Source organism: Pinus tabuliformis, chromosome J (genome assembly GCF_031772625.1).
Source record: "Pinus tabuliformis cultivar Carrire ecotype Pingquan chromosome J, CPIR1, whole genome shotgun sequence".
NCBI classification, from domain to species: domain Eukaryota; kingdom Viridiplantae; phylum Streptophyta; class Pinopsida; order Pinales; family Pinaceae; genus Pinus; species Pinus tabuliformis.
In genome coordinates this window covers 1353725282-1353735705 of record NC_142295.1, presented here as the reverse complement: position 1 = coordinate 1353735705, position 10424 = coordinate 1353725282, and the positions used below count along the sequence as shown (strand labels likewise).

Below are 10424 nucleotides of genomic sequence, written 5' to 3'. Positions count from 1 at the left end.
AGTGTGAATTAGTTGCTTTGTTTTTGGTTTGAGTTGCTTTAAGTTTAGTTTTTACTTTCTTTTCATTCAACAGCAAGGATACTGGGCCATTGTCATTAGTTCACTTTTTGATGCATTTACTTTCTCTTAAGAATTGATTTCAGTTTAGATTTCTTCTTGAGCACTTTCAAGTTTGAGGAAATCACTGTAGAAACCACCATCACTGTCCATATTTCATACTTCACTTTCACTCTCACCATCACATATTAGGGAAAGATAAATCCAAAAATAAACTATAAAACTCAAAAACGACAAAAGATTAAAGAAATGGTTATCTAGTACATATAGTACACTTCACTTCGTCAGTTTACGAACCCCGGGCTGACATTATAAATAGAAATTTAGATCACACTAAATTGACCAAACACCTATGAAGGCAGATGAAGTCATGCTAAACAGAGGAGAGATTCATATATTGTCACAAAATAAGAATGGATATTGTTTGGCTGACAATAGCCCGGTACACGAGCAAAGGTTTCTTGTTTCTTGGTATAACCATATATATTGATGGTCCCTTCAATGCAACCTCCAGTTTTTCTTCTTGCAAGAACATCCATTAAAGTGGTTTTTCCAGCACCACTAACACTGACTAAGGCTGTCAGGATGCCAGGTATGAAGGCACTAGTAAAAGAAAGGTTAGAGGGGCATGAGGTTAGAAAAGCAGTTGACAAGGTCAAACTCCTTTATACAAAATTCATGTTGCTAATTAAATTCGAGTTGATCATTCACATGCTCCTGCCACTTTCCCCCAAGGGTGAGGTCTGTGATATCAACAACGTCTTTGTTGATTCCTCCGAGGACGATATGTTCAGGCTTACGACAAAGGAACAGAGGCCCAACGTTGAGATAGAAATGGTTCGAACCCTGATGTCATATTCTCCCCAGTCCTCCTTTTCGAGCAAGACCACGTTCAGATTCTGGACGCCTTACTCCCTCTTTATCTCAACACCCAGATTCTACATGCGCTTTGAGACTCACTCACCAGCATGCTGGCGAACAGGATGAATGCCATGAGCAATGCCAGAGGCAATGTCAAGGAGCTGAAGCAGTCACTGTCAGTAAATTATAACAGGCAGTGACAGGCCAAGATCACGGGAGAGATTTTAGAGATCGTTGTGGGAGCCAACACCCTGGACTGTGATCATCTGTTGACTATTGATCTCAATCGCCAGCTTCATCCACGAGATATCATGATTGAATTTTTTGTATTCTAGAAATTTAACCAAGGTCTTCGTGATATTGAATGCAGTTGCAGAGCACTGGACACTCAGCAGGGCAATAAACACAAATCCAAGCCTGAAAAAAATATCCAAAGCCACTAAAATGATAGACTCAAGTACTCCAGAAGCCCAACAAACCCTTGGAGAGCACAATGTGGAATTCCATGAACACACTTCCCCTTGGTTGAGTGAACACCAAGAACCAAAGAAAACAGAAAAGAAATGAGAGTACCCAAGTTTCTCAGTGGTGGATAATGCCTTTGAATCCTCCAACCCAATGAATAGGGATTCCATGAGAGCTTGAATGATGAATCCTTGCTATGCAAATCCCAAATTCCATGGATTCATAACCCACGCTAATACCACTGATCCAGATCTTGGAAAGGGCCCCAAGATCTGAGTAATTTCCACACCAATAAAAAAACAAAAATAAACCAAACCAGAAAAGTAAATCATGAACCAACTTTTATTAGATTAGAAGATTATAGTTGCAACTACATTGTGTTGGACCCTATGTCCTCTTACGAAAAGAGGCTTGTTATTTATAACTTTTTTTAGTTACATTGCCACGGGTAAATACCATGGGTGGGAAAATACCATGGGAGAATTTCCATTCAGATCAAACTCATCTGGAAAATACCCCCTATCACTCCTTCTATAAGGATGATAACAATGTTGATCATCATGTGCGTCAGAACCAAAACTAGAATGGTACTTGTGTTTATCGCCTCTCCTTTCTGGAGTATCCAACAATCTGCCATATCTAACCATGTCATTTCTATCTGACATGTGACAACCATGTAATCTACTGCCATATTCCCCATTATTTTTATCCTCCTACTCTTGGTTGATCGGAAGTGGTCCCTGTCGTTGCAATTCTAAAAAACTCTGAAGTATCATTGCATCTACCTCTGCTATTTTCTCTTGTGCTTGTATGATTCTGTCATTGTCTACCTTACAACTCCTTATTTATTCCTTTCAACTTCTCAGTGTATCTACCAAATTAGAAGAATTCCCAACATCATGATGCTCATCTGACCCATAGGGAGAGTCTCGGGAACTGTAGTCTACCATCTTGCTAGTCATCTTTGATATTCTTCCTGCAAGCATCTCATGTCAGGTAAACAAAATCACAATAAACCAACATACCTTAGCATAATTCTAGGAGGATATCTCATCTACAGATCAACAAATCAGCGTGATGCATGTATAACATAATCATGACAACATATTGAAACATAATACCTAAGCATATAACCATGTACCCATCATTCAAGTTAGAGTCTAGTCATCAATGCATGACCATATCAACTACACATACCATGACCTCATGCATGACAAAAACCACCACATCACTGTACACTTGATCTCATGTGAACATTAACATGCATAAGAAATTCATAATCAACCATGCACTCATAACGACACACTCGACATCAACACAATCAACTTTCCATGGAAGCATCACTATAACCATGACTCATACCATACAAATGTAACAAGCATATAGTCCTACAAAAAAGAGACACACATGAAACTAGCGTGAATGCATGACCAACACACGTCCCATCCAGTCTGAGGGGTGAACCATGCTCTAATACCACTCTGTGACACCCTCCTCCCACATATACCCAAGTAATTGGCCAACTGAGGTAAAAAATTGATGAAAGGCTACTATGATTGGATTCACCCTCCTAGGTGACCTTAATGAAATGGAATCGACAAAAACACATCATACAAACCTTCCACATCATCTACAGGACGCCTAAGAACCATCCCAACACTTCTGGTAACCAATCATTGGGTCCCATTGAATTTTTAAACCTCTTGTTCTCTGTACACTCCCATGCCATGCACCTGGCAGCATCGAGGAGGCTCTGGACTCTCTCATTACAAGGCATGCCAGTGTCCAGGGACTACTTTTCTTAATGTTGTGCCAGCATCCCTGAGATTTGAGCCACTTTTTTAGGCTCACAACCCAGCTCACTGACCATAATTGAATGACACCTTCAGAACAGAAAGATAATAATGAAACAATGATGCAATTGAAAATACTTGAACAAGCCCTTGACTGCACCCCTACCAGCCATGAATGAAGTTTTTCAAACATATCACAAATATGTAATCTACAGGTGTAAACAACAGATCTAAGCAAAGGGTTCTCATACTCTTCTAAGAATCACTAAGAACCATTGATTCCTCAACACATTAGCTACAATTTCATCCATTAGGTCATAGATACATTGATCCTTCATATACAAGTAAAAACATGATGAGAGCCATATGTAGCCACTGTCATAATGCATATTCATAACCAGCATAATAGGGACAAAAATACCAAATAAAAAATAGCCATATAATCCAAATATAAATGAATGTAATACTCATAAAATAACAAGGAGAAATAACCTCGTATTAATGATGAAAAGGCCAACTAGTTATGTGACTTCCACAAACCACCCGACCGTAGATATGGTTGAGCGAAAACTCTCTTCAGCTAGTCACCACCATGCCATATTCCAAGTATGAATGTGGGATCACATTAAACACATCAATCCAAAACCATCCATGGGTTCCAGAGGCCAACCACCTCAACCCATCAAACAGTGATTCCACCTCACAATTAGACATCACTGAAACCATCATTAGATTGGTTTCTACCCAAGCCTTCCAAGGTTCCAGAGTGTTTGTTCCAACCAAGGCTTTCAGGACTAATAACTCAACCCACCTATGGCATCTAGAGAATTTGTCTAACCAAGGGTTCTAGGACTACTAACTCAACCCAAGTTGTTACAGGGCTTCTAGAGCATTTGTCCAACCAGGGCTTCCAGGAACTAGTAAGTCAAGCCAAGCTAAGGAAAGATGAGAACCAACCAAAAAAATAAAGAAATAAACCCATAATATGATGGCTATCGATGAAATCGAAAGTCTAGGCAAATCCACTGTCAATCCAAATAATCCTCCATTCTAGTGACAGATCATGACCAATAAACCACATGCATATGCCATGCATGCCAAAAATAGTGAGGAAAACATACATTCAACTCGGTATCTACAAGAAAACCCGGTTGTAGTTTTTAATCCCGATGTCCTGTTTTGATTTCATGCTCTTCCTTTACCTTCTTGCACCAAAACACCAAGTATGCCACAACCTCCAAGAGTGCTCCAAGAAAACTCTAAGTGTCCAAGAGTAAGAGAGAGAGAGAGAATAATTAGAGAGCTCCCAAAACTAAATAGACAAAAGGTTACAAACTTATCCTTAGAAGCCTTTTTATTAATTAGGTCTCTATTTTCTTCATTTTCCATTATTTTCCTTCAATTTCCTCCTCGCATGCAACCTCTGACTTTTCACCTCATGTTTCTCCTAATTTCCATTACTTTCATAGAAAAATGTGCCAATTTTTTTTTTTTCCTTTCCAAAGCTTTAGCCATTGTCTTTTCCAATCTCCATACCTATTAATCAACCACAAGTGATCCCCATCACTATGTTCTTTCCCAACATTCAGCTTAGAATAAGTGTCCCATAAACCGTGGTTATTATTTTTCCTTTATTAACTTTGATTACATGGAATTTTCACCAGGGTTGTTGCAATTTAGCATTTGAGAGAAACAAGGTACCGTTACATCCACTTGCACACCGTTGTGAGAATGTTGTAGGTAGATCTATTTCCAACTGGTTCGTTATGGTAGATTTGGTCTGATTCTGAGGAAGGTGCTACATTGTTTGATGGATGTTTACACCACCAACAGAAGCATTTCTGAGATGCCTTATTGTGTAATGGATGTTATGATGTTGAGAGCAGTGTTAGGGTCCTATAATTTATAGGATCAATTGATGATTATCTGTTGATTTTCTCCCACGAGAAGTTGTAAATAATTATTACATTCTGCAAATTATTTTCAAAAGTTCAAAGAAAGAATAAAAATAAAAAAAATATGAAAAAAAGAGAACAAAAAAGGAAAAAGAAATAAATGGGGGATAAAAAAAGAAAAAAAAAAAAAAAAAAAAAAAAATAAATATATATATATATATATATATATATATATGGGTGTGTGTGTGTGTGTGAAAACAAAAGAAAAGAATAAAATAAATTAGAAAATAAAAAATAAGCCCCTATAGCGAGCCAATCAAAATGTTGCTTTAAAGTTATAAATGTCAATTTTATGCAATATTTTTAAACTTTGGTTATAATTTTATTATGTTATGAAATAATATGACAAGGTTCTTTGTTGCTTGTGGTTAAACGATGCTTTCAAACCGGTGGCCCAGATCAATCCCACCAAGATCTAGGGTGGAGGGATAATTTTTCCCCCTCCCCTACTCTCCCGATGATTAACACAGGGCAAAGACCCAAAAAATGGTTTCCGCCCAAACCACTTGGGGTGATGTGGTGGCTTTTGGATAATTTTAGGGGGTGCCCTCTCGAAACTACTTACCACCTACACCCCCCCTGAAATACTGCCATCTATCACCAAATATCTGTTACATCTGCCACTTCACTATTGCCACGTGTATTCTCATCTGCCACTCTACTCCTGCCGTTTTTCATGCCACATCACCACCTCCACATTGACTAGTCATTCAACGTCTAATATTTACCGCCAAATCCATATTGAACATTGTTGCATTTAAATTTCCCATTGTTTATCTGTTTTCTCAATAAATTCCCCCCGCTCCATAACGTTAAGTTTTTCGTTATACAATCAATCAAACCGCAATAAAAACCCTTGGAAGCCTGCAATTTTCTCCATTCACCAGACCATTGATTTTAAAGGTCGAAGATTGAGCTGCCACCAACTGTCAACATTATACAACAATCTTTCCTTCCCAAAGTCAACCAAATTTCACCCGGGTAACCTTGTCCTTCAGAATTCTTTCTATCAAGCACATTCTGATACTATTTTTCACCTTCCTATTGTTCCATTTCCCACTTTTTGACATGCAAAGGAAAGGGGAAAGTTCTAGAGAAAAATCCCATGATTCCCCCTTTCCCCAATTTTGATAAATCCCCTCTAATCGACACCCAATATAAAATTATCGAGACCCATTGTGAATTTGACCTTTACGAAATTTACAACTGGTCCAAACAAAAATTCCTTGACAAAAGTGATGATATGAACATTTAGGAATCCCTTCTCCCTCAGTTTATTTTCCCCCAAACTCATTTTTTTTCTGAATTCTCCACTTGGTGCCATCTCTGATACCTACCAAGCCAAAAAGTTATTATTTCCCAAAATAATAAAGTCATCTTCTCCATTTACCCTTAAAGTATTTTCTAGGCCCTGCAACTTGAATACCTAGCTTCCCATCATCCTTTCTCAGCCGATGCATTGATGGAATTATACAAAAATCTAACTTTCCCTTAGAGAGTGCAAATCTTCGAATGTTTCCTTCCTGAAAATGTTGAATTACCCCGGACCAATCCCCCATACCCAGTCTTGATCTTCCCAGAAATCTCCAAAAAAGAAATTTCTATGGCAACCCGACTGCTTGGGTATTACATTGATCAATGGGTAGATGAAATAGTTCTGGGATTTTGTCAATTTTTGCAGTTGGGAAAAATTCCTCCATTATTTTCAATTACAGTAAATTTCTGTCCAATGCAATGTAAGATCAAACTGTAAATTTCAAATCTGAAGGTGTTTTCAAATGTCAGTCGGTATCGATTTATCTTATGTTATTTCATCAGTTGGACAGGTTCAAATTTCATTTATAGAAGACAGATAATGAGGTAAATCCTTTATTAGTGATTCACCAGACTTCTCTGGTTAGAAATAACTCAGAAGAGTATACTTACACTGATTTTGTTGATAAGTTTCTACATACCTCATTATGCTTGTAGCAGCGATGTGAACCCAAGGATTTCACTAGAGATAAAGAAGTATTACACTTGTCAGAGTAATAAAAGGTTGGAGATTGGTATTTATACCAAAATTATACTGAAATTATAATATATGGATCAGAGTTACCACCTTACAGGTTACCAATGTTTGTACTAGTCAAAATATTTGCATTATAATACACTAGACAAATGTTAAATATGGATGAGTTTCACTTTGTATCCCACAAAAAGAAAGCAAAGTTCAAGCTAAAGTCTAATATAGGTCCTTATATTATCAACACTAGAGCTGCAACAAAGGAGGTGGAAGCTATTTTAATTCAAATGAAATTTAAAACTAGTTTCTCTTGGTGTTATGACCCTCCAGGGATCATTTCAAAAATTAGATTGGAACAAAAGAGTACTTCCTATGCACATACACCAAGGTCCAAAATTGAACAGTATGCTAACCAAGAAGAATGGATAGAGGGAACTTTACAATAAGTTGGAGAACGAATGGTTTGTCAGTCATCCATGTAGACACCTATTCATAAGGAAAAGGAAGGAAAAAGGGAGAGAGATTCCATGTCCCCTACTGACTCTGAAACATAAGGTGCATAATTTATTGTTTTTAAAAGAAAAAGGAAGGACCCAAATAATACTCAAAAATCAGACCCTCAAGTTGATCCTCTGGTGATTACTATCTAAGATGAATCTCTAGAAGAAATGTGTTATATACCTAGGGGGGATAATATGGGGTACCAAGGGAGGTACCCAAGGTAATAATGTAATAATGGGATGGGCCATAGTAATAAATAAGGTGGTTAACCCACATCATGTAAGGGACCATAAGTAGTTAGTAATAATGTAATGGGCCCATGGTATTAGTTGATGGTATGAGGGAACCATGGTAATGACCCATGGTATTGTATGTATGAGGCCTATATAGAGGCTAGAGACTCCACATGGAGATAGTGAAGAATTATTTTATGAACAGGCATATGGCTTGTGGAGTGTTCTCCTTCCTTAAGGAGTGAATTTATGGTGTTGCCCTACCTTAAGGGTTTTGATAATAAAAAAGCATTTCTATATATTTCTATCTTTTTATTCTTGGGTTATTTCTATTATCATAATATTTCTGGGTCAGAGCTATAACAAGTGGTATCAGAGCTCTTTCTTGGGCACAAAAGGTGGAGATTTTTTTTATTTTTTGCAGGGTTTCGGGGGCAGCGACTTTGCAGGTCATATATGTACATTTTGGTGCAAGATCTGTAAAATATAATTACATATCTGGATTCTTTGTGCAAAAATAGTTGAATTCAAAAAAAAAATCAGTTGAATCGGAGTTCGGATGAAGGAGATATCACTGATCTAAAAATCAGTGGGGTTGCAGACAATTTTCAGGGCAGCGAGTTTGCGGCGCAGATCTAGACGTCCTGGTGCAAGATCTACAAAATCTAATTGTAGATCTGAATTTTTTGAGAAAAATTACCCAATTTCAAAAAACAAATCAGTCGAATCGGAGTCCGGATCAGGGAGATATCGTTGATTTAAAATCAGCTCTTTTTTGCAGAAATTTTGGTGACGGCGGGAGAGTTGCAACGCAGATCTGGAATTCGAGTGCCTGGATCAGGATTTCTATCACATGGACAGATGCAGAATGGTTGTTCCATTTCCAAAAACATGTTATAATAGAGATTCTGAGCAATATTGACGAAACTGTGACATTTTCAAATTTTTGCCAAGTAAGTGAATTTTTTGTCCAACCCATTCATGGCTTCTAGCAAGCCTCTATACTTTACAGAAAAAGATGATGGTCCTACTATTGAAGAATGCATAAAAAAATAGAAGTGGGTATGGAAAAACCAATGGAGGGATTCATGGTGGTTGGCTTTCAAAGATGAGACTTACAAATGGTATCTCTCACTTGATGACAAACAGTTGACCAAACTCTCAGATGTAGAATTTGAAAAAGTCCTTTTAGACAAATGGTCTCGTGCTAGAAAAAAGGAGAATGAGACACATAAGGGGTTAATTGCTACGGGTGTCTCCTTATTGCAGGTTCATGGATTGATTCAGAAGGAGAAAATCGTTGTGACTATAAATCCTAGTTGCAAGCAAAATCTTATAAGTGTTAATTTGGCAAACAGATTGCAAGTTCCAGAAAAACTCATTAAAACTACACAAGTTGATAATGAGGATGTTCAAGTGTACAAGGATTTGAAGATTTATATGGATAAATATGTGTTACATGGTGATTTTTATGCTTCAGATATGGATAACATAGATGTTGTTTTGGGATACCCTTGGATGGAATTAGTGGGTACTATCAATATTAATGTGCAGAAGAAATTCCTGAAACTATGGTATAAAAAGAAGAAAATTACATTATAGGATATTTCCATCATAAACAGGTAGAGCACATGGAGGCTGAAGCAGAAGATGTTCCAGGGACTAACATATCAGATGATGAGCCTTTGATGATCAACAATCAAACATAAACAGAGGCTGAAGAAGAAAAGGTTACAGGTGATGATACATTAGAGGAGGGCTCAGTGGTTGAAGTCATATTGAAAAAGAAGACACCACAACAGGCACCACAGCAGGGTGAATTAAAGAAAAAGACACCGTGGGTTAAAACTTCAACATATCATCACCCACATCACCCCGCAAGACAACAACCAACAAGATGGCAACCAATTAGCCACAAGGACAACAACCCCCATATGACGGATAGCAAGGAGCGACGATCCACCTACTACAAACAAAAGAGCTACCACGGTCAACTTCCATCTCAACCGAGCGAGGCACCAGTGAGATCGAGGGTTCACCTTTCTCTTGGATGGCTAGATGCATGTGCATGGTACCAGTGGACTACTCTTTTGAGTAGATCTTATTATTTATGTTCTTCCCATGTTTCGGGGACGAAACATGCTTAGGGGGGTGGAATGTTATATACCTAGGGGGGATAATATGGGGTACCAAGGGAGGTACCCAAGGTAATAATGTAATAATGGGATGGGCCATAGTAATAAATAAGGTGGTTAACCCACATCATGTAAGGGACCACAAGTAGTTAGTAATAATGTAATGGGCCCATGGTATTAGTTGATGGTATGAGGGAACCATGGTAATGACCCATGGTATTGTATGTATGAGGCCTATATAGAGGCTAGAGACTCCACATGGAGATAGTGAAGAATTATTGTATGAACAGGCATATGGCTTGTGGAGTGTTCTCCTTCCTTAAGGAGTGAATGTATGGTGTTGCCCTACCTTAAGGGTTTTGATAATAAAGAAGCATTTATATATATTTCTATCTTCTTATTCTTAGGTTATATTTCTG

The 10424-nt window shown here is 37.8% G+C and overlaps 1 pseudogene; it reads left to right on the top strand.

Annotated features, from left to right (window-relative positions):
• The first annotated feature begins 642 nt into the window (after window positions 1–642).
• LOC149232389 (ATP synthase subunit gamma, chloroplastic-like) lies at window positions 643–1253 on the top strand (annotated as a pseudogene).
• Window positions 1254–10424: the final 9171 nt, after the last annotated feature.